The following is a 26,625-nucleotide window of genomic DNA, read 5'->3' on the forward strand; positions in this document are numbered from 1 at the left end:
TCCCTCGATTGTTTCAAGCGCGGGATGGACAAGTATGAGTGGGATTGGGTGGTTATAGATAGGAGCTGCCTCGTATGGGCCAATAGGCCTTCTGCGGTTACCTTTGTTCTTATGTACTTACTACGTTCCTGTGCTTTGTTTAGAATATTCATAAATAAGTTATATATTAAATCCACATCGAAATCCCCTTTTACGTCACCTATCGCTGGGTTCATGTCTCGCTGTAGGACCGGCCTACACCCCATACCCAAGACTTTCCAATCTATTTGACCCAAAAAAATTCTTAGGCTATTAAGAACATAAGAACAAAGGCAACTGCAGAAGGCCTATTGGCCCATTAGCAACTTTCCAAAACTCTGGCACTCTGCGTGACTCTATTGATTTATTAAATATGGTTGACAGTGGGTCACAAAGCTCCTCTTTGTATTCTTTAAGCACCCTGGCAAACACTTCATCCGGCCCTGGGGATTTGTTTGGTTTGAGTTTTACTATTTGTTTAAGAACATCCTCCCTGGTAACTGCTAAACTCATCAACCTGTCCTCGTCCCCACCCACATAGACTTGTTCGGCTGAAGGCACATTGTCAAGTTCCTCCCTAGTAAATACAGATACAAAATATTTATTAAAAATACTACTCATCTCTTCATCACTATCAGTGATTTGACCTGTCTCAGTTTTTAATGGACATATCCTTTCCCTTGTCTTAGTACGATTTAACTGAAAAAACCCTTTAGGATTTGTCTTTGCTTGCCCTGCTATGCGAACTTCATAGTTTCTTTTTGCTTTCCTTATCTCCTTTTTAACATTTCTATCCAGTTGTACGAATTCCTGTTCTAAAGCGACCTCCCCATTTTTAATCCTTTTGTACCAAGCTCTCTTTTTACCTATAAGGTTCTTCAAATGCTTTGTTATCCACTTTGGGTCATTAGTATTCGATCTATTCAATTTGTATGGTATACTACGTTCCTGTGCTTTGTTTAGAATATTCTTAAATAAGTTATATATTGAATCCACATCGAAATCTCCCTTTACGTTACCTAACGTAACAAAGCTTAAGTTGCATTCACTGGAAAGGCGAAGAGTTAGGGGTGACATGATAGAGGTTTACAAGTGGATGAATGGACATAACCGGGGGGATATTAATAGGGTATTAAAAGTATCAACACAGGACAGAACACGAAACAATGGATATGAATTGGATAAGTTTAGATTTAGGAAAGACTTGGGTAAATACTGGTTCAGTAACAGGGTTGTTGATTTGTGGAACCAATTGCCGCGTAACATTGTGGAGGTGGGGTCCCTCGATTGTTTCAAGCACGGGTTGGACAAGTATGTGAGTGGGATTGGGTGGTTATAGAATAGGAGCTGCCTCGTATGGGCCAATAGGCCTTCTGCAGTTACCTTTGTTCTTATGTTCTTATGTTCTTAACGCTCGGTTCATGTCTCGCTCCAAGACCTGCCCACACCCCATACCCAAGACTTTCCAATCAATTTAACCCCCCCAAAAAATTTCTTTTTTTGGGGGCTACTAAAATCAGCTTTTCGAAAATCTGGCACTTTAACAGAATTTTCTCCTACAGGTCTATCCCATTTTATGCTAAATCTGATTTCTTTGTGATCACTGTTCCCTAGCTTACTCCCTATTTCGATGTCATTAATTTGTGTTTCCCTGTTAGTTAACACTAAATCTAAAATATTATTTTCCCGCGTTGGTTCCTTAATGTGTTGCGTAAGAAAGCAATCGTCAATTAATTCTAGAAAATCCCCTGTTTTGTTCACCCAGTTTATTCCACTAAAATTAAAGTCACTCATGACATAAATACTGATAGATCTAGATGCTCTAGATATTTCACCCCATAGATAAAGCTTTGCTTCCATTCTGTCTAAATTTGGTGGCCTATATATAACTCCTATTATAATATTATATTATTAGCTTTTTCGTTTAATTCTATCCAAATAGTTTCTGTGTGTGGCTCAGTTTTGATTCCCTCTTTGAGAGTACATTTCATATATGGCTACTCCACCTTCTCGTCTAATATATCTATCTGTGTGAAATAGTTTAAATCCATTTATTTGATATTCAGCTAATAGTTCTCTATTTTCTACATTCATCCACGTTTCGGTAAGTGCAATAATATCTATTTTTTCTGTGCAGACAAGACCATTTAATTCGTTAATTTTATTTCTTAGACTTCTACTGTTAGAGTCAGTCAGGTGAAGTCACAGTGAGAGGTTGTGTAAACCGGAGCTCCTGAGTGTTGTTATATTATCATAGCAATATGGAAGTTGTAGTTAAGGACCTGGTGACTCTAGTGGGAGCCCTGAGGACAGAGTTGGACTCTCTGCGGGAGGAGGTGCGTCAGCTTAAAGAACAACGAGAAGTAACGAAGGTGGAGACCAGTAGTAAAGGGACCTCGTCTTGGAGAGTTGCGAAAGACAGGGGCCTTAAGAAGACTTTGATAAAGCCGCCTTCAAACGCCATAGCAACTTCTAATTCATTTGACGTTTTGGAGGACGAGTGCTGTGGAGAGACTGTGGATCGCGCAAAAGGGAAAGCAACGAAGAGAAAGGAAGCGCAGGCCCCTCAGAAAGTAAAGGAAGTACCTAAGCAAACATTAGTTGTGGGAGATTCCCAGATAAGGTATTTGGATAGAACGTTTTGTGCTAGAGATAGGGGGAACAGGTTAAGGGTTTGCTATCCCGGAGCTGGCATTGGTGATATTATAAACAACATGAATGATATTATGGCTGGTAATGGGAACAATCCCATTATTTGCATTAGCGTGGGAGGAAATGATGTTGGTCGAGTTAGGAGTGAGGAACTGATTCAGAGGTATAAAACAGCCATAGAGTTAGTTAGGAGCAAGGGAGGAATCCCGATCATGTGTGGCATTCTTCCAAGAAAGGGAGTGGGAAATGAATGGATATCGAGGGCACTTGGTGTCAATTGCCGGCTGGAAAGATATTGCAAATCAAATGCAATATCTTTCATAGACAACTGGGAACACTTCTATGGAAGAAATGAAATGTATGCTCGTGATGGGGTGCATCTATCGAGAGCTGGGGTTGTTGCTGTTGCGAACTCGTTAGAAGAAGTGGTTAGAGGTGTTTGTTTGGGTTTAAACTGTTAGTAGATAGAGGTATGGGAATTGATTTTGAGGAAGGAGGTAATAAAAGTATGTGTTTGTGGGAGAAAGGAATTGGCAAAACGATCAGGGAAAGAGAAGGTCCGCAAAATAACAATTCACTTAGGGTATATTACACTAACAGTAGAAGTCTAAGAAATAAAATTAACGAATTAAATGCTCTTGTCTGCACAGAAAAAATAGATATTATTGCACTTACCGAAACGTGGATGAATGTAGAAAATAGAGAACTATTAGCTGAATATCAAATATATGGATTTAAACTATTTCACACAGATAGATATATTAGACGAGGAGGTGGCGTAGCCATATATGTTAGGGACAATTTGAAATGTAGTCTCAAAGAGGGAATCAAAACAGAGCCACACACAGAAACTATTTGGATTGAATTAAACGAAAAAGCTAATAATATTATAATAGGAGTAATATATAGGCCACCAAATTTAGACAGAATGGAAGCAAAGCATCTATGGGATGAAATATCTAGAGCATCTAGATCTAACAGTATTTATGTCATGGGTGACTTTAATTTTAGCGGAATAAACTGGTTGAACAAAACAGGGAAAAGTGAAGCAGAAGATTTTCTAGAATTAATTGACGATTGCTTTCTTACGCAACACATTAAGGAACCAACACGGGAAAATAATATTTTAGATTTAGTTTTAACTAACAGGGAAACGCAAATTAATGACATCGAAATAGGGAGTGAGCTAGGGAGCAGTGATCACAAAGAAATCAGATTTCGCATAGAATGGAATAGACCAGTAGGAGAAAATTCTGTTAAAGTGCCAGATTTTCGAAAAGCTGATTTTAATAGCCTAAGAAATTTTTTGGGTCAAATTGATTGGAAAGTCTTGGGTATGGGGTGTGGGCCGGTCTTGGAGCGAGACATGAACCCAGCGATAGGTGGCTTAAATGGGGATTTCGATGTGGATTCAATATATAACTTATTTAAGAATATTCTAAACAAAGCACAGGAACGTAGTATACCATACAAATTGAATAGATCGAATACTAATGACCCAAAGTGGATAACAAAGAATTTGAAGAACCTTATAGGTAAAAAGAGAGCTTGGTACAAAAGGATTAAAAATGGGGAGGTCACTTTAGAACAGGAATTCGTACAACTGGTTAGAAATGTTAAAAAAGAGATAAGGAAAGCAAAAAGAAACTATGAAGTTCGCATAGCAGGGCAAGCAAAGACAAATCCTAAAGGGTTTTTTCAGTTATATCGTACTAAGACTAGGGAAAGGATAGGTCCATTAAAAACTGAGACAGGTCAAATAACAGATAGTGATGAAGAGATGAGTAGTATTTTTAATAAATATTTTGTATCTGTATTTACTAAAGAGGAACTTAACAATATGCCTTCAGCCGAACAAGTCTATGTGGGTGGGGACGAGGACAGGTTGACGAGTTTAGCAGTTACCAGGGAGGATGTTCTTAAACAAATAGTAAAACTCAAACCAAACAAATCCCCAGGGCCGGAAGAAGTGTTTGCCAGGGTGCTTAAAGAATGCAAAGAGGAGCTTTGTGACCCACTGTCAACCATATTTAATAAATCAATAGAGTCAGGCAGAGTGCCAGAGTTTTGGAAAGTTGCTAATGTGATACCAGTTTTTAAGAAAGGAGATAGATCACTTGCGTCTAACTATCGACCAATTAGCCTAACGTCTATTGTGGGAAAGTTACTCGAATCTATAATAGCAAATAAAATTCGTCTTCATCTTGAAAAACATAAATTAATAATTGAGTCGCAACATGGTTTTATAAATGGCCTTTCATGTTTAACAAATTTGTTATCTTTTTATTCTAGCATTGTTGAGGCAGTTGATAGTGGTAAGGATTGCGATGTTGTATACCTTGACTTTAGCAAAGCTTTTGATACAGTGCCACATGAAAGACTGATTACACCTCTTGGGTGGCTTAATCTTTATCAATCAATCATTGTTATATCATCATAGCATATGTTATATCATCATAGCAATATGGAAGTTGTAGTTAAGGACCTGGTGACTCTAGTGGGAGCCCTGAGGACAGAGTTGGACTTTCTGCGGGAGGAGGTGCGTCAGCTTAAAGAACAACGAGAAGTAACGAAGGAGGAGACCAGCAGTAAAGGGACCTCGTCTTGGAGAGTTGTGAAAGACAGGGGCCTTAAGAAGACTTTGATAAAGCCGCCTTCAAACGCCATAGCAACCTCTAATTCATTTGACGTTTTGGAGGACGAGTGCTGTGGAGAGACTGTGGATCGCGCAAAAGGGAAAGCAACGAAGAGAAAGGAAGCGCAGGCCCCTCAGAGGGTAAAGGAAGTACCTAAGCAAACATTAGTTGTGGGAGATTCCCAGATAAGGTATTTGGATAGAACGTTTTGTGCTAGAGATAGGGGGAACAGGTTAAGGGTTTGCTATCCCGGAGCTGGCATTGGTGATATTATAAACAACATGAATGATATTATGGCTGGTAATGGGAACAATCCCATTATTTGCATTAGCGTGGGAGGAAATGATGTTGGTCGAGTTAGGAGTGAGGAACTGATTCAGAGGTATAAAACAGCCATAGAGTTAGTTAGGAGCAAGGGAGGAATCCCGATCATATGTGGCATTCTTCCAAGAAAGGGAGTGGGAAATGAATGGATATCGAGGGCACTTGGTGTCAATTGCCGGCTGGAAAGATATTGCAAATCAAATGCAATATCTTTCATAGACAACTGGGAACACTTCTATGGAAGAAATGAAATGTATGCTCGTGATGGGGTGCATCTATCGAGAGCTGGGGTTGTTGCTGTTGCGAACTCGTTAGAAGAAGTGGTTAGAGGTGTTTGTTTGGGTTTAAACTGTTAGTAGATAGAGGTATGGGAATTGATTTGGAGGAAGGAGGTAATAAAAGTATGTGTTTGTGGGAGAAAGGAATTGGCAAAACGACCAGGGAAAGAGAAGGTCCGCAAAATAACAATTCACTTAGGGTATATTACACTAACAGTAGAAGTCTAAGAAATAAAATTAACGAATTAAATGCTCTTGTCTGCACAGAAAAAATAGATATTATTGCACTTACCGAAACGTGGATGAATGTAGAAAATAGAGAACTATTAGCTGAATATCAAATATATGGATTTAAACTATTTCACACAGATAGATATATTAGACGAGGAGGTGGAGTAGCCATATATGTTAGGGACAATTTGAAATGTAGTCTCAAAGAGGGAATCAAAACAGAGCCACACACAGAAACTATTTGGATTGAATTAAACGAAAAAGCTAATAATATTATAATAGGAGTAATATATAGGCCACCAAATTTAGACAGAATGGAAGCAAAGCATCTATGGGATGAAATATCTAGAGCATCTAGATCTAACAGTATTTATGTCATGGGTGACTTTAATTTTAGCGGAATAAACTGGTTGAACAAAACAGGGAATAGTGAAGCAGAAGATTTTCTAGAATTAATTGACGATTGCTTTCTTACGCAACACATTAAGGAACCAACACGGGAAAATAATATTTTAGATTTAGTGTTAACTAACAGGGAAACGCAAATTAATGACATCGAAATAGGGAGTGAGCTAGGGAGCAGTGATCACAAAGAAATCAGATTTAGCATAGAATGGAATAGACCAGTAGGAGAAAATTCTGTTAAAGTGCCAGATTTTCGTAAAGCTGATTTTAATAGCCTAAGAAATTTTTTGGGTCAAATTGATTGGAAAGTCTTGGGTATGGGGTGTGGGCCGGTCTTGGAGCGAGACATGAACCCAGCAATAGGTGACTTAAATGGGGATTTCGATGTGGATTCAATATATAACTTATTTAAGAATATTCTAAACAAAGCACAGGAACGTAGTATACCATACAAATTGAATAGATCGAATACTAATGACCCAAAGTGGATAACAAAGAATTTGAAGAACCTTATAGGTAAAAAGAGAGCTTGGTACAAAAGGATTAAAAATGGGGAGGTCACTTTAGAACAGGAATTCGTACAACTGGTTAGAAATGTTAAAAAAGAGATAAGGAAAGCAAAAAGAAACTATGAAGTTCGCATAGCAGGGCAAGCAAAGACAAATCCTAAAGGGTTTTTTCAGTTATATCGTACTAAGACTAGGGAAAAGATAGGTCCATTAAAAACTGAGACAGGTCAAATAACAGATAGTGATGAAGAGATGAGTAGTATTTTTAATAAATATTTTGTATCTGTATTTACTAAAGAGGAACTTAACAATATGCCTTCAGCCGAACAAGTCTATGTGGGTGGGGACGAGGACAGGTTGACGAGTTTAACAGTTACCAGGGAGGATGTTCTTAAACAAATAGTAAAACTCAAACCAAACAAATCCCCAGGGCCGGATGAAGTGTTTGCCAGGGTGCTTAAAGAATGCAAAGAGGAGCTTTGTGACCCACTGTCAACCATATTTAATAAATCATTAGAGTCAGGCAGAGTGCCAGAGTTTTGGAAAGTTGCTAATGTGATACCAGTTTTTAAGAAAGGAGATAGATCACTTGCGTCTAACTATCGACCAATTAGCCTAACGTCTATTGTGGGAAAGTTACTCGAATCTATAATAGCAAATAAAATTCGTCTTCATCTTGAAAAACATAAATTAATAATTGAGTCGCAACATGGTTTTATAAATGGCCGTTCATGTTTAACAAATTTGTTATCTTTTTATTCTAGCATTGTTGAGGCAGTTGATAGTGGTAAGGATTGCGATGTTGTATACCTTGACTTTAGCAAAGCTTTTGATACAGTGCCACATGAAAGACTGATTAAAAAGATAGAGTCTCATGGTATTGGGGGTGCTATATTAAGCTGGATTAGGGCATGGCTATACCAAAGGAAACAGAGAGTTAGTATAAATGGAATCAAGTCAGAGTGGGAAAATGTTGTAAGTGGAGTGCCTCAAGGCTCTGTCCTGGGACCTCTGTTGTTTATAATATATATAAATGATTTAGATTCAGGTTTGAGTAGCAACATTTGCAAATTTGCCGATGATACGAAAATCGGTAGGGAAATTAATTCGGAGGAGGACTCACTATCACTTCAAGTTGATCTAGATAGGGTTTTGAAATGGTCAAAGGATTGGCAGATGCAGTTTAATGCTGATAAATGTAAAGTTCTGAGGTTAGGTAATGATGATAGAGTTACAAGATACGAGCTAGATGGTGTTGTGATTGCGAAGTCGGATTGCGAAAGGGATCTGGGAGTTATGATTAGTAAGAATTTAAAACAAAAGGATCAATGCATAAATGTTCGTAATAAGGCAAATCGGACACTTGGATTTATTAATCGCAGCGTTAGTAACAAGACACCTGGTGTGGTTCTCAAGCTATATCTTGCTCTAGTTAGGCCCCATTTAGATTATGCAGTTCAGTTTTGGTCGCCATATTATAGAATGGATATAAATTCACTTGAACGTGTCCAGCGTAGGATGACTAAGTTAATTCCCCAAATTAGAAATCTTTCATATGAAGAAAGATTAACAAAGCTTAAGTTGCATTCACTGGAAAGGCGAAGAGTTAGGGGTGACATGATAGAGGTTTACAAGTGGATGAATGGACATAACCGGGGGGATATTAATAGGGTATTAAAAGTATCAACACAGGACAGAACACGAAACAATGGGTATAAATTGGATAAGTTTAGATTTAGGAAAGACTTGGGTAAATACTGGTTCAGTAACAGGGTTGTTGATTTGTGGAACCAATTGCCGCGTAACATTGTGGAGGTGGGGTCCCTCGATTGTTTCAAGCACGGGTTGGACAAGTATATGAGTGGGATTGGGTGGTTATAGAATAGGAGCTGCCTCGTATGGGCCAATAGGCCTTCTGCAGTTACCTTTGTTCTTATGTTCTTATGTTCTTATGATTAAAAAGATAGAGTCTCATGGTATTGGGGGTGCTATATTAAGCTGGATTAGGGCATGGCTATACCAAAGGAAACAGAGAGTTAGTATAAATGGAATCAAGTCAGAGTGGGAAAATGTTGTAAGTGGAGTGCCTCAAGGCTCTGTCCTGGGACCTCTGTTGTTTATAATATATATAAATGATTTAGATTCAGGTTTGAGTAGCAACATTTGCAAATTTGCCGATGATACGAAAATCGGTAGGGAAATTAATTCGGAGGAGGACTCACTATCACTTCAAGTTGATCTAGATAGGGTTTTGAAATGGTCAAAGGATTGGCAGATGCAGTTTAATGCTGATAAATGTAAAGTTCTGAGGTTAGGTAATGATGATAGAGTTACAAGATACGAGCTAGATGGTGTTGTGATTGCGAAGTCGGATTGCGAAAGGGATCTGGGAGTTATGATTAGTAAGAATTTAAAACAAAAGGATCAATGCATAAATGTTCGTAATAAGGCAAATCGGACACTTGGATTTATTAATCGCAGCGTTAGTAACAAGACACCTGGTGTGGTTCTCAAGCTATATCTTGCTCTAGTTAGGCCCCATTTAGATTATGCAGTTCAGTTTTGGTCGCCATATTATAGAATGGATATAAATTCACTTGAACGTGTCCAGCGTAGGATGACTAAGTTAATTCCCCAAATTAGAAATCTTTCATATGAAGAAAGATTAACAAAGCTTAAGTTGCATTCACTGGAAAGGCGAAGAGTTAGGGGTGACATGATAGAGGTTTACAAGTGGATGAATGGACATAACCGGGGGGATATTAATAGGGTATTAAAAGTATCAACACAGGACAGAACACGAAACAATGGATATAAATTGGATAAGTTTAGATTTAGGAAAGACTTGGGTAAATACTGGTTCAGTAACAGGGTTGTTGATTTGTGGAACCAATTGCCGCGTAACATTGTGGAGGTGGGGTCCCTCGATTGTTTCAAGCACGGGTTGGACAAGTATATGAGTGGGATTGGGTGGTTATAGAATAGGAGCTGCCTCGTATGGGCCAATAGGCCTTCTGCAGTTACCTTTGTTCTTATGTTCTTATGTGTAATATACCCTAAGTGAATTGTTATTTTGAGGCCCTTCTCTTTCCCTGATCATTTTGCCAATTCCTTTCTCCCACAAACACATACTTTTATTACCTCCTTCCTCCAAATCAATTCCCATACCTCTATCTACTAACAGTTTAAACCCAAACAAACACCTCTAACCACTTCTTCCAACGAGTTCGCAATAGCAACAACCCCAGCCCTCGATAGATGCACCCCATCACGAGCATACATTTCATTTCTTCCATAGAAGTGTTCCCAGTTGTCTATGAAAGATATTGCATTTGATTTGCAATATCTTTCCAGCCGCCAATTGACACCAAGTGCCCTCGACATCCATTCATTTCCCACTCCTTTTCTTGGAAGAATGCCACATATGATCGGGATTCCTCCCTTGCTCCTAACTAATTCAATGGCTGCCCTGAATCTCTGTATTAGTTACTCACTCCTAACTCGCCCAATATCATTACCCTTTGCACTAATACAAATAATGGGTTTGTTCCCATTTCCCGTCATAATATCATTCATGTTTCCAACAATATCACCAATTCCAGCTCCTGGATAGCAAACCCTTAATCTGTTCCCCCTATCTCTGGCACAAAACGTTCTGTCTAAATACCTCACCTGGGAATCTCCCACAACCAAAATTCGCTTCGATTCTCCCTTTTCCTTTCGAGCAGTTTGAGGGACCTGCGCTTCAATGCTCCTCGTTGCTTTGCCTCCTCTTTGAACAACAGGTTCACCACAGCACTCGTCCTCTAATACGTCAAATGTGTTAAAAGTCCTTAGGTGTAGGCTTTTAGTGTTCGGTTTTGCCAAGGTGTTCTTAAGACCCCTGTCTTTCACAACTTGCCAAGACGAGGTCTCCTTATTATTGGTTTCGTCAGTCCTTCTTAATGAGGTCCCGTCAACACTGGACTCCTCCTTCGTTTCCTCCCGAAGTCTCAGCCGTCGTACCTCCTCCCGCAGGGAATCCATCTCTGCTCTCAGAGCTCCAACCAGACTCACCAAATCCTTCACTAATCCTTCCATTATTGCAATAATAATGTTACTTCACTAATCCTTCCATTATTGCAATAATAATGTTACTGTCTCAGATTTTAATGGACCTATCCTTTCCCTAGTCTTAGTTCGATATAACTGAAAAAAACCTATAGGATTTGACTGTGCTTGCTCTGCTATGCGAACTTCATAGTTTCTTTTTGCTTTTCTAATCTCTTTTTTAACATTTCTAACCAGTTGTATGAATTCCTGTTCTAAACTGACTTCCCCATTCTTAATCCTTTTGTACCAAGCTCTCTTTTTACCTATAAGGTTCTTTAAATTCTTTGTTATCCACTTTGGGTCATTAGTATTCGATCTATTCAATTTGTATGGTACACTACGTTCCTGTGCTTTGTTTAGAATATTCTTAAATAAGTTATATATTAAATCCACTTCGAAATCCCCTTTTACGTCACTTGTCGCTGGGTTTATGTCTCGCTCCAAGACCGGCCCACACCCCATACCCAAGACTTTGCAATCTATTTGACAAAAAAAATGTCTTAGGCTATTAAAATCAGCTTTTCGAAAATCTGGCCCTGTAACAGAATTTTCTCCTACAGGTCTATTCCATTTTATGCTAAATCTGATTTCTTTGTGATCACTGTTCCCTAGCTCACTCCCTATTTCGATGTCATTAATTTGTGTTTCCCTGTTAGTTAACACTAAATCTTAAATATTATTTTCCCGCGTTGGTTCCTTAATGTGTTGCGTAATTAAGAAAGCAATCGTCAATTAATTCTAGAAAATCTTGTGCTTCACTATTCCCTGATTTGTTCAACCAGTTTATTCCACTAAAGTTAAAGTCACCTATGACATAAATACTGTTAGATCTAGATGCTCTAGATATTTCATCCCATAGATATTTTGCTTCCATTCTGTCTAAATTTGGTGGCCTATATATAACTCCTATTATAATATTATTTGCTTTTTCGTTTAATTCTACCAAATAGTTTCTGTGTGTGGCTCAGTTTTGATTCCCTTGATTTTTTATTCCTCCTTTGCTCCTAACTAATTTAATGGCTGTCCTGAATCTCTGTATTAGTTCCTCACTCCTAACTCGTCCAACATCATTACCCCCTGCTCTAATACAAATAATGGGTTTGTTCCCATTTCCCCTCATAATATCATTCATGTTTCCAACAATATCACCAATTCCAGCTCCCGGATAGCAAACCCTTAATCTGCTCCCCCTATCTCTGGCACAAAACGTTCTGTCTAAATACCTCACCTGGGAATCTCCAACAACCATAATTGGCTTCGGTACCTCCTTAACTTTCTGAGCAGCCTGAGGGGCCTGCGCTCCGCCGCTCCTCGCTGATTTCCGTTCCGAGTGAACTGCAGGCTCACCACAGCACTCGTCCCCCAACACGGCAAATGAATTTGCTGTCCTTAGGGCGTCTGTAGGCGGCCTTGTTAAGGTCTTCTTAAGACCCCTGTCCTTAACGACTCTCCACGACGAGGTCCCGTCAACACTGGTCTCCACTGGATCTGGAGACAGAACACGAAGCAATGGGTATAAATTGGATAAGTTTAGATTTAGGAAAGACTTGGGTAAATACTGGTTCGGTAACAGGGTTGTTGATTTGTGGAACCAATTACCGCGTAACGTGGTGGAGGTGGGGTCCCTCAGTTGTTTCAAGCGCGGGTTAGACAAGTATATGAGTGGGATTGGGTGGTTATAGATAGGAGCTGCCTCGTGTGGGCCAATAGGCCTTTTGCAGTTACCTTTGTTCTTCTGTTCTTATGTTATCCAGTCAGCACAGAGATAATATACAACTCCTCACAGAAATTCAACATATAGGAAAAGAAGCCCATAATCGAGGGTTGTCAATCACTCTAAATTGGATACCAAGTCACATTGGCATAGATGGTAATGAAAAGGCAGACTCACTAGCAAAAAACTGCCACTGCTCTACCTGTTGTACAGGTTCAAATACCTCACAGGTTTCTCACAGATAAAGGAGCAAATCAAGAAGAAAATATTCTCAACTATCAAAAGTCGCCACAGAGCCAATGTAGCGGAAGGAAGATCCACTGCGATATGGTACGAACAAGCCACTGGTTACTCCTCTTTTAAGCCTGGCAAAAAGATGTCCAGAGACATTGCAGTAGCCATACACAGACTCAGACTTGGTTACAAGTGCTGCTGGGAGGTAATGAACCCAATAGTTAAAGAGTGTCACATCTGTGAAACAGAAGCAGAGGCGCCACTATTGCACTACTTACTGGAATGTGAAGGTACTGAACCCCTGCACATCAAACTCCAACCAATCCAACGACAGCAGCTGCATTAGATGCACATTCCACCGCGACTACAATGATTAGAAAGGTAACTGCAGAAGGCCTATTGTCCCATACAAGGCAGCTCCTATCTATAATCACCCGATCCCACTCATATACTTGTCCAACCCGCGCTTGAAACAATCGAGGGACCCCACCTCCACCACGTTACGCGGCAATTGGTTCCACAAATCAACAACCCTTTTACTGAACCAATATTTACCCAAGTCTTTCCTAAATCTAAACTTATCCAATTTATACCCATTGTTTCGTGTTCTGTCTTGTGTTGATATTTTTAATACCCTATTAATATCCCCCCTGTTATGTCCATTCATCCACTTGTAAACCTCTATCATGTCACCCCTAACTCTTCGCCTTTCCAGTGAATGCAACTTAAGCTTTGTTAATCTTTCTCTTCATATGAAAGATTTCTAATTTGGGGAATTAACAGTATCGGTGACAACTTTGTTACCGAACTAGTATTTACCCAAGTCTTTCCTAAATCTAAACTTATCTATTTTAAACCCATTGTTTCGTGTTCTGTTTTGTGTTGATACTTTTAATATCTTATTAATATCCTCTTTATTATGTCCATTCATCCACTTGTAAACCTCTATCATGTCACCCCTAACTCTTCGCCTTTCCAGTGAATGTAATTTAAGCTTTGTTAATCTTTCTTCATATAAAAGATTTCTGATTTGGGGAATTAACTTTGTCATACTACGCTGGACACGTTCAAGTGAATTTATATCCATTCTCTAGTACGGCGACCAAAACTGAACTGCTTAATCTAAATGGGGCCTAACCAGAGCAAGATATAGCTGAAGAACAACACCAGGTGTCTTGTTACTAACGCTTCGATTAATAAATCCCAGAGTCATATTTGCCTTATTTCGAACATTCATACATTTATCCTTTGGTTTTAAATTCTTACTAAACATAACACCCAGATCCCTTTCGCAATCTCAACATCATCTAGCTCGTATTCTGGGAGCTGCCTCGAATGGGCCAATAGGCCTTCTGCAGTTACCTTTATTCTTATTCTTGGATCCCTTAACTGTTTTAAGAGTAGGTTGGACATATATATTTATATATATATATGAATGAGCTTGCATGGGTATGAATATAAGATACTTCGTATGGGCTCATAGCCTTCTGCAGTTGCCTTCATTCTTATGTTCATATTTCCTTCATTCAATTTGCTTTACACCTCACCTTAACGCCGGTGGTATATAAAAGTCGACCAAATACAGGTCAGTCAAATACACTCAGACAAGTGAGTTGCTTAATCGTTAGTCAAATTACATTATTGAACATGCTCACTATTATCATAGCAATATGGAAGTTGTAGTGAAGGACCTGGTGACTCTAGTGGGAGCCCTGAGGACAGAGTTGGACTCTCTGCGGGAGGAGGTGCGTCAGCTTAAAAAACAACGAGAAGTAACGAAGGAGGAGACCAGCAGTAAAGGGACCTCGTCTTGGAGAGTTGCGAAAGACAGGGGCCTTAAGAAGACTTTGATAAAGCCGCCTTCAAACGCCATAGCAACTTCAAATTCATTTGACGTTTTGGAGGACGAGTGCTGTGGAGAGACTGTGGATCGCGCAAAAGGGAAAGCAACGAAGAGAAAGGAAGCGCAGGCCCCTCAGAAAGTAAAGGAAGTACCTAAGCAAACATTAGTTGTGGGAGATTCCCAGATAAGGTATTTGGATAGAACGTTTTGTGCTAGAGATAGGGGGAACAGGTTAAGGGTTTGCTATCCCGGAGCTGGCATTGGTGATATTATAAACAACATGAATGATATTATGGCTGGTAATGGGAACAATCCCATTATTTGCATTAGCGTGGGAGGAAATGATGTTGGTCGAGTCAGGAGTGAGGAACTGATTCAGAGGTATAAAACAGCCATAGAGTTAGTTAGGAGCAAGGGAGGAATCCCGATCATATGTGGCATTCTTCCAAGAAAGGGAGTGGGAAATGAATGGATATCGAGGGCACTTGGTGTCAATTGCCGGCTGGAAAGATATTGCAAATCAAATGCAATATCTTTCATAGACAACTGGGAACACTTCTATGGAAGAAATGAAATGTATGCTCGTGATGGGGTGCATCTATCGAGAGCTGGGGTTGTTGCTGTTGCGAACTCGCTAGAAGAAGTGGTTAGAGGTGTTTGTTTGGGTTTAAACTGTTAGTAGATAGAGGTATGGGAATTGATTTGGAGGAAGGAGGTAATAAAAGTATGTGTTTGTGGGAGAAAGGAATTGGCAAAACGATCAGGGAAAGAGAAGGTCCGCAAAATAACAATTCACTTAGGGTATATTACACTAACAGTAGAAGTCTAAGAAATAAAATTAACGAATTAAATGCTCTTGTCTGCACAGAAAAAATAGATATTATTGCACTTACCGAAACGTGGATGAATGTAGAAAATAGAGAACTATTAGCTGAATATCAAATATATGGATTTAAACTATTTCACACAGATAGATATATTAGACGAGGAGGTGGAGTAGCCATATATGTTAGGGACAATTTGAAATGTAGTCTCAAAGAGGGAATCAAAACAGAGCCACACACAGAAACTATTTGGATTGAATTAAACGAAAAAGCTAATAATATTATAATAGGAGTAATATATAGGCCACCAAATTTAGACAGAATGGAAGCAAAGCATCTATGGGATGAAATATCTAGAGCATCTAGATCTAACAGTATTTATGTCATGGGTGACTTTAATTTTAGCGGAATAAACTGGTTGAACAAAACAGGGAATAGTGAAGCAGAAGATTTTCTAGAATTAATTGACGATTGCTTTCTTACGCAACACATTAAGGAACCAACACGGGAAAATAATATTTTAGATTTAGTGTTAACTAACAGGGAAACGCAAATTAATGACATCGAAATAGGGAGTGAGCTAGGGAGCAGTGATCACAAAGAAATCAGATTTAGCATAGAATGGAATAGACCAGTAGGAGAAAATTCTGTTAAAGTGCCAGATTTTCGAAAAGCTGATTTTAATAGCCTAAGAAATTTTTTGGGTCAAATTGATTGGAAAGGCTTGGGTATGGGGTGTGGGCCGGTCTTGGAGCGAGACATGAACCCAGCGATAGGTGACTTAAATGGGGATTTCGATGTGGATTCAATATATAACTTATTTAAGAATATTCTAAACAAAGCACAGGAACGTAGTATACCATACAAATTGAATAGATCGTATACTAATGACCCAAAGTGGATAACAAAGAATTTGAAGAACCTTATAGGTAAAAAGAGAGCTTGGTACAAAAGGATTAAAAATGGGGAGGTCACTTTAGAACAGGAATTCGTACAACTGGTTAGAAATGTTAAAAAAGAGATAAGGAAAGCAAAAAGAAACTATGAAGTTCGCATAGCAGGGCAAGCAAAGACAAATCCTAAAGGGTTTTTTCAGTTATATCGTACTAAGACTAGGGAAAGGATAGGTCCATTAAAAACTGAGACAGGTCAAATAACAGATAGTGATGAAGAGATGAGTAGTATTTTTAATAAATATTTTGTATCTGTATTTACTAAAGAGGAACTTAACAATATGCCTTCAGCCGAACAAGTCTATGTGGGTGGGGACGAGGACAGGTTGACGAGTTTAGCAGTTACCAGGGAGGATGTTCTTAAACAAATAGTAAAACTCAAACCAAACAAATCCCCAGGGCCGGATGAAGTGTTTGCTAGGGTGCTTAAAGAATGCAAAGAGGAGCTTTGTGACCCACTGTCAACCATATTTAATAAATCAATAGAGTCAGGCAGAGTGCCAGAGTTTTGGAAAGTTGCTAATGTGATACCAGTTTTTAAGAAAGGAGATAGATCACTTGCGTCTAACTATCGACCAACAGGAATAATTAGCCTAACGTCTATTGTGGGAAAGTTACTCGAATCTATAATAGCAAATAAAATTCGTCTTCATCTTGAAAAACATAAATTAATAATTGAGTCGCAACATGGTTTTATAAATGGCCGTTCATGTTTAACAAATTTGTTATCTTTTTATTCTAGCATTGTTGAGGCAGTTGATAGTGGTAAGGATTGCGATGTTGTATACCTTGACTTTAGCAAAGCTTTTGATACAGTGCCACATGAAAGACTGATTAAAAAAATAGAGTCTCATGGTATTGGGGGTGCTATATTAAGCTGGATTAGGGCATGGCTATACCAAAGGAAACAGAGAGTTAGTATAAATGGAATCAAGTCAGAGTGGGAAAATGTTGTAAGTGGAGTGCCTCAAGGCTCTGTCCTGGGACCTCTGTTGTTTATAATATATATAAATGATTTAGATTCAGGTTTGAGTAGCAACATTTGCAAATTTGCCGATGATACGAAAATCGGTAGGGAAATTAATTCGGAGGAGGACTCACTATCACTTCAAGTTGATCTAGATAGGGTTTTGAAATGGTCAAAGGATTGGCAGATGCAGTTTAATGCTGATAAATGTAAAGTTCTGAGGTTAGGTAATGATGATAGAGTTACAAGATACGAGCTAGATGGTGTTGTGATTGCGAAGTCGGATTGCGAAAGGGATCTGGGAGTTATGATTAGTAAGAATTTAAAACAAAAGGATCAATGCATAAATGTTCGTAATAAGGCAAATCGGACACTTGGATTTATTAATCGCAGCGTTAGTAACAAGACACCTGGTGTGGTTCTCAAGCTATATCTTGCTCTAGTTAGGCCCCATTTAGATTATGCAGTTCAGTTTTGGTCGCCATATTATAGAATGGATATAAATTCACTTGAACGTGTCCAGCGTAGGATGACTAAGTTAATTCCCCAAATTAGAAATCTTTCATATGAAGAAAGATTAACAAAGCTTAAGTTGCATTCACTGGAAAGGCGAAGAGTTAGGGGTGACATGATAGAGGTTTACAAGTGGATGAATGGACATAACCGGGGGGATATTAATAGGGTATTAAAAGTATCAACACAGGACAGAACACGAAACAATGGATATAAATTGGATAAGTTTAGATTTAGGAAAGACTTGGGTAAATACTGGTTCAGTAACAGGGTTGTTGATTTGTGGAACCAATTGCCGCGTAACATTGTGGAGGTGGGGTCCCTCGATTGTTTCAAGCACGGGTTGGACAAGTATATGAGTGGGATTGGGTGGTTATAGAATAGGAGCTGCCTCGTATGGGCCAATAGGCCTTCTGCAGTTACCTTTGTTCTTATGTTCTTATGTTCTTCTTATGTTCTATTCAGGATCAGGCTCAAATGAGCAGTGCACATCTTGATGAACTCCTCTCTCAGGGGCAATATTTAGACGAGGGCACTTTTGGTATTGTGTGGCGTGTTCCCTGGGGGAAAGGACATGCAATTTTGAAGACAATGAAGGCGATCTCTGCAAAAGCTTTCAGAACAGAGCTGTTTATCATGGAAAGACTTAATGGCGCAGGTGGAGCTCCGCGACTCCTCGCAGTGTGTTACGAGCCAAGAGCCATAGTGATGTCTTCCCGGGGCGAGTTAACACTTTCCGACGCCATGGAGGAAGATCTTCCAGACTGGCATCTCATCTACATTGTTTTGAAGGTTGGTCAGTGCCTGCGCGAGCTCCACGAGCGTGGAGTTATTCATAATGATATTCATGCCCGCAATGTAAGAGTGACCCTCTCTCCTTGGAAGCTACCTCAAGTATTCCTAATTGACTTTGGACTGTCAACCCTCAGCCAAGATGCCCTGTCGACATTAAGCCAAGAGACCCGAAGTGAACTGGAGCTAAAGAAAAACCTGACATATTCCCGTGATGTGAAGTTTCTGGGGCGGATGCTGCTAAATATCTTTGACATAATAGAGATAAGATTTGATTCTATAAAGGAGATAATTGCAATGACATGGACAGATATGTGTGAGCCAGCGCCCCTTGACGACATTCTCCTGAAGCTAAACTCAGTACTTGCTAACGACTTCAAGATCAACTTATCTACCACGCATGACCCTGAGAGTCCTGTAACCACACCTGAGAGTCCTGTATCTACCAAGAAAGATCCTGTACACACACCTGACATATCTGCTATGAATGGCCCTGTGAGTCCTGTATATACACCTGGCCTATCTACCATGCATGGCCCTGGGAGTCCTGTATACACACCTGGCTTATCTAATATGTATGACTCTCTGAGTCTTGTATACATACCTGGCTTATCTAGTATGTATGACCTTCTGAGTCCTTTATACTCACCTCGCTTATCTACCATGCAAAGTCCTGAGTCCTGTGCATACACCTGATTTATCTACCGTGCATGACCTTGAGAGTCCTGTACATACACCTGACGAATCTACCATGCATGATTTGTAATAAATTTATATGGATAATAAAATAAAGTTTTCCTAATTATTGTTTTTATGTTCCTATATCATGGCTACAAAAATGTAACTGCATAGTGTATATGGGACGTAAGACTAGGAAGACAAAGCTAAAGAATAACTAGCTTGGGAAACATTGTGTGTAGTAACCAGAGGATCGCTCCCGGCCCCTCAGCCTGCTGAGGGGCAAGAGGCATTGGTGCAGATCCCAAGACTTAAAGGATGCAAAAGTACAATACTATAGTACAGTACAATGCAATACAAGGTGTATACTGTAGTACAATACTCATTGTATTGTATTATGCAATTGAATGAGTATTATGTAAGGCATTTTTTAAAGTGATTTCCTAGCTATATTAAATTATTACTTAAGTTGTAAGTTAGGCAACATTACCTTAAGTTACTTAACGTAATGATGTTCTGGTCGTCCATAATATTTGCACTTATGGCTTCTGTTGTGTTCTACCTCGCTTGTATATCATCCGTTCTTTAACCCTGATGGTGTCTTTAACCCTGATGGTGATGGTTGGTTGTCTGTACCCGGCAGCTGGTGGTCTTCATCCCTGATGGTTAGTTGTCTGTACCCGGCAGTTGGTGGTGTTCTTCATCCCTGATGGTGTCTGTACTGATGGTTAGTTGTCTGTACCCGGCAGCTGGTGGTGTTCTTCATCCCTGATGGTGTCTGTACTGATGGTTAGTTGTCTGTACCCGGCAGCTGGTGGTGTTCTTCATCCCTGATGGTGTCTGTACTGATGGTTGGTGGTCTGTACCCGGCAGCTGGTGGTGTTCTTCATCCCTGATGGTGTCTGTACTGATGGTTGGTGGTCTGTACCCGGCAGCTGGTGGTGTTCTTCACCCCCGATGGTTGCTGGTCTGTACCCAGTAAAATAACATCTCAAAAAACACAGAGTTCCATGTTCAAGCATGTTCTAGTCCTTGCTCAAACTAGACACACCTGGCTTATCTAATATGTATGACTCTCTGACTCTTGTATACATACCTGGCTTATCTAATATGTATGACTCTGACTCTTGTATACATACCTGGCTTATCTAGTATGTATGACCTTCTAGTCCTTTATACTCACCTCGCTTATCTACCATGCAAGGTCCTGATCCATGCATGATTTGTAATAAATTTATATGGATAATAAAATAAAGTTTCCCTAATTATTGTTTTTATGTTCCTATGTGCGTTCAATGCCAGAAGTGCACTCTGCGAGTCACAGTATATAAGTCCACTGCCTTTGTCTTTTAGAAATTCAGTGGCAAGGTATATGCCTGCAAGTTCGGTTTGAGTTGTACTTGCCCAGTCATTGACGCGCTTCATTGCTGTATGTACGAGAGAAGATTGTTCAAATATATTGCATGCACATCCGGTACATCGTCCACCTTCTTCTACAGAGCCGTCGGTATAGCACTGATACACATCGTTACCCATACTCTGAGTACTTTCAGTGATGCTTTTCAGTGTTAACTGTTTTAATAATGTAGAGTGCACACTATCTTTCTTGGGCGCATTTACAAAATCAACTGATAGATCCCAGTTATCCCATGGAACAATTGGTTAATTAATCATTAATTGAGTTGGGTACATATTTAATATTTTGATGGAATTGGCTACCTTGTAGAACCAAAATACATAATCAGATTTCGTTCTTCTTCTATAGACGTCAGGTGAGTGCAGCATATTAGAAAGTTTAGCTTGAAACTTCATGTGTTGTCTAGATCTACTCAATGCCTTCACGCCGAAAACTGTGCTAATAGACAAAATTCTCTCACTTATGGTAGATAATTTTAACTCTGCTCTCATATTTACTATTCTCGTAGACTTTGGAGCCCCAAGGATGAGACGCATAGCTTCATTTTGCAAGGTTTCAAGAGATTTCAGCTCTGTCAGTATACAATGTGAGATGTAGGGCATTGTAGTCAATCACAGAGGGTATAAATGATACATAAAACTTTCTAGCAAGTCTCACGTTGATTCCATGATTGACACCAACAAGGGCCCGCAAGGGCTTTAATCTCTCCCACAGTCTCCTCTTGAGAGAAGAAAGGTACCCAGGGTCGTTAATGGGGACACCAAGGTATCTGTAAGACTCGCAGTTCTCAAGTGCTCGCCCATCTATATGATATTTGGGTGGTGGAATACCACATGGAATGAGGGCACGAGTTTTCTGACTGAGATAAGGAGGCCACATTCCTCAGCTCTAGTAGCAAGAGCAGAACTTGCATTCTAGGCTCGGAGGCAGCCTGTAAACATTTATTATCAGCATAACAAATGACAGTGTCTTCATTATTAGTTGGAAGATCTTTAGTAAGTTTATGCATCAGAACGTTGAACAACAAGGGGCTGAGGACCCCTCCTTGTGGAGTTCCCAGTTCAAAGTGTTTATTTTATGCTTTAAACACCATTAAACAAAACATATGCTGTTCGATTAGACAAATAGCCCTGTATCCATTTCAGTAATTTTCCTTGTATTCCCAGCTCGGCAAGCTGTTCCAGTATGATTTCTCTGTTTGCTGTATCAAAAGCTGCTGCTAGGTCGATGAAGACTGTTTGAGGGGAAGCTTCAATATGTGCGAAGTACTCAGCAAAACAGTGTTGTGTACTGAGCCCAGGCATAAATCCAAACAGTTGAGCTGACAGGTGCCCCTGTATACGATACATGAGTCAGTTAAGAACAATACGTTCAAGCACTTTACAAACACACGATGTTAGAGATATGGGTCTATAATTATCTGAGTGTGGTTTGGGGATGGAAACAATGACACTCTTTGTGTCATTGTTCATCAGGTAATACTCCTTCACGTAAACTCAATCTGTACAACACTAATAGTGGATTACCTGGTACGTGTGAGACTAATCTCAGTAGACTGTAAGTAATACCGTCCTCTCCAGGAGCAGTTGATTTTCCCATCTTTAGTGCATGATTTAATTCCCATTCAGTTACATCATTAAGGTCCGACACGTCGATAGCTGTACAGGCAAGAATGATGGTTTGTTGTCTGTTGGGGCGTGTGTCATTAAGTTTCTGCTGTATGTTAATTGGGAGTGAGCTGTAGCTTGATGTAAGTGCCCATTGATCAAGGAGAATGTTTGCTTGTTCTAGTGGGCTGTGGTGCAGTAGTTTGGTTGGGCTGCTTCTAGAGATTTTTCGTATCTTTTCCCAAACTTCAACAAGTGTTGTTTGCTCATTTATACTTTGTAGGAACTCTTCCCAATGTTCATTACGTATAACGTTGCTCATGTCTCTCACCTCTCTTTTTGCAACTAGAAATACATGCAAGTCACCTTGTGCTTTGGTTCGTTTGTACGTATCTCCAAGTTGCTGTACTCGTTCATGTTCTTTAACAAATACGGGGTCAAGGACCCACTTGGGTGGTGGTAGGTGTTGCCCACTTCTGCTAGGCTTACGACCTGTTCCCAACACACCCATGTGTCGTAGTAGGTAGTAATCGTATCAACGAGATCTCTGGAGAAGGCTTGTACATTCGTTATTGTGTAATCTTGATACCATTTTGATATACAATTAATAAAGTGGTCATGCAAGCCATATGGAATATTCATTTTCCGTCTCTGATATCTATTAGGTATATCACACTGTACCTCATAGGAAGCAGAAACTGCATAGTGATCACTAAGTGATTTACCAACGAACATTCCATCCTGTCTTGCACAAGGTTTCTACCCATTACATAATCAAGTCTGCCTCCGTCCAAGGCAGAGGACGTGGGTGGAGACACGAATACCACTGCTCCGTCAGCCCTGGGAAGCACATGGCCTCCAGCAGGAGACGCAGGCACCACCCCTACAGCATCCCCCAAGGCCATCGGATGCGGATGCACCTCCGCAGTCATCGAACGATGAAGGTCCGAAACAGGCGCCCCCAGGTTCCCCGAGCTCACCGGCGGGGCAGACATATCCGATCCAGACGTAGCGACATCCGGAACCGCCGCGGGATCCACACCAGGCACCTGCACAGAGCGAGAATCCGCCGGGGAGTCTACACGCACAGATAAGTTAGTTTAGTTCATTTAATATGCACCCCATACCCATCTTGTGGGCGGTAGTGGAAAGGGTTACAGAGGCACATAATGGGCTCAGGGACTGAACCCCACAATTCATTTAGCTAAGCAAGTTACAATCTTGATGAGCTAGTTACAAAATTCAATATAAATCATCACATCAACAATGGGTTCGAGATCGACCTCAAGTACAGGTTCTAAATTAAGCAATTGACATATGTGGAGAGCTAGTGTCAAAATTTATATGTATGTCCTGCACACCGCCCCCCATCCAGTGGGCAGCGGTGGATAGGTTACAATCACTTAGTTACTACCTACAGTTAGCAAACTGGGGATATTTGGATAAAATTTCTGGTAGCAGATAATTTTGAATGAAATATTGACACATCGCTGGAACATTGGTTATAGAATTGTCTCTAAATTCCCGTATCTTTTCGCACTCCATCACATAGTGACGGAGGGTGTGCGAATAATTTTGTTGACACAGTTTACATTTGGTCAGGTCTACATCAGCAGATAATGAGAATTCCCAGAGATACTTGTAACCGAGTCTAAGCCGAGCAGTAGTAACATCTAGAAGTCTGCTGATTTTATTGGATGATCCATAGATGTGTGGCTCCTCTTGCATGATAGTATGATGATAGATGGAATTACTGGTGTCAATTTCACTTTGCCTCAGATCTACAAGATCTTGTTGAAGTTCTCGGTGTAATGCTGCTCTCAGATTGCTCATTGACAATCCAAGGTTACACTCAACGGCTCCTTTAAAGTCAGATTATTTGGCTAACTTATCCGCTCTATCATGCATTCGGAGGCCAACATGAGATGGAGACCACATGAAATGGACTCTGTTACCATCCTTAATAATTTTGTTGTATTTGTGTCTAGCCTCGGACACGAGCATGTTACAGTTGTCTTAAAGAGTTGAGAGCATTTAAGGATGATAAGGAGTCACTTACAATTAATGTATCAAGTTTTGAGACTTGTACACATTTCAGTGCAAGGATCAAGGCAAATAGTTCAGTCTGAAGGGTAGAGGCCCAGTTGTTTATACGGACTCCCCACTCAAAGTATAGGCCATCGCCCATTGTCAGGACAACTGCACTTCCAGCTGCACCCGTGGTGCGGTGTAGGGAACCATCAGTGTATATAATTTGAGAGAGAATGCTCTGTGGACAGAGCATCAATATGGCTTAAGGCGTTGAGCTTTGCCTCAAGACGAAGCTTGGGCTGATCTCTAATTTGCTTCTTGGGTGGAAAGGGAGGGATTAAAACTGGAAAGGGTGTAACCCACGGTGCAGGAAAGTGTCGTTGTTGTTTCTCTTGGTACAAATCATGAACCCCATACCTTCTGAGTTGAGTTCCAGTTTTTGTTATCCATTTGGAACAATGCTGATCTTCAATAAAGAAATTCTGGAGGGCTTCAGTGCAAGGATTAGGATGAGTTAGCCTAAGCATTTTTATACCAATTTGACAGTTAATTTCAGTAACACGATCAACAACGCTCAGAATATTAAGTTCCTTTCTCATATTAAGTATCTTTGTGGTGCGAGGGCACCCAAGGATTATCCTCAAGGCTTCGTTCTGCAATTTTTCAAGCCCTCCAAGCTTTCTTTCAGGCATCAAGACAAGCAGAGGTGCAGCATAATCCACTAAAGATCTGATGTATGCAAAGTACATCATTTTGACAAGCATGACATTGGCACCATAGCCTGAGTGATAACCTGCAACAGTCTTGAAAAACATAAATTAATAATTGAGTCGCAACATGGTTTTATAAATGGCCGTTCATGTTTAACAAATTTGTTATCTTTTTATTCTAGCATTGTTGAGGCAGTTGATAGTGGTAAGGATTGCGATGTTGTATACCTTGACTTTAGCAAAGCTTTTGATACAGTGCCACATGAAAGACTGATTAAAAAAATAGAGTCTCATGGTATTGGGGGTGCTATATTAAGCTGGATTAGGGCATGGCTATACCAAAGGAAACAGAGAGTTAGTATAAATGGAATCAAGTCAGAGTGGGAAAATGTTGTAAGTGGAGTGCCACAAGGCTCTGTCCTGGGACCTCTGTTGTTTATAATATATATAAATGATTTAGATTCAGGTTTGAGTAGCAACATTTGCAAATTTGCCGATGATACGAAAATCGGTAGGGAAATTAATTCGGAGGAGGACTCACTATCACTTCAAGTTGATCTAGATAGGGTTTTGAAATGGTCAAAGGATTGGCAGATGCAGTTTAATGCTGATAAATGTAAAGTTCTGAGGTTAGGTAATGATGATAGAGTTACAAGATACGAGCTAGATGGTGTTGTGATTGCGAAGTCGGATTGCGAAAGGGATCTGGGAGTTATGATTAGTAAGAATTTAAAACAAAAGGATCAATGCATAAATGTTCGTAATAAGGCAAATCGGACACTTGGATTTATTAATCGCAGCGTTAGTAACAAGACACCTGGTGTGGTTCTCAAGCTATATCTTGCTCTAGTTAGGCCCCATTTAGATTATGCAGTTCAGTTTTGGTCGCCATATTATAGAATGGATATAAATTCACTTGAACGTGTCCAGCGTAGGATGACTAAGTTAATTCCCCAAATTAGAAATCTTTCATATGAAGAAAGATTAACAAAGCTTAAGTTGCATTCACTGGAAAGGCGAAGAGTTAGGGGTGACATGATAGAGGTTTACAAGTGGATGAATGGACATAACCGGGGGGATATTAATAGGGAATTAAAAGTATCAACACAGGACAGAACACGAAACAATGGATATAAATTGGATAAGTTTAGATTTAGGAAAGACTTGGGTAAATACTGGTTCAGTAACAGGGTTGTT

The sequence above is a fragment of the Procambarus clarkii genome, chromosome 63 (assembly GCF_040958095.1).
Source record: "Procambarus clarkii isolate CNS0578487 chromosome 63, FALCON_Pclarkii_2.0, whole genome shotgun sequence".
NCBI classification, from domain to species: Eukaryota; Metazoa; Arthropoda; class Malacostraca; order Decapoda; family Cambaridae; genus Procambarus; species Procambarus clarkii.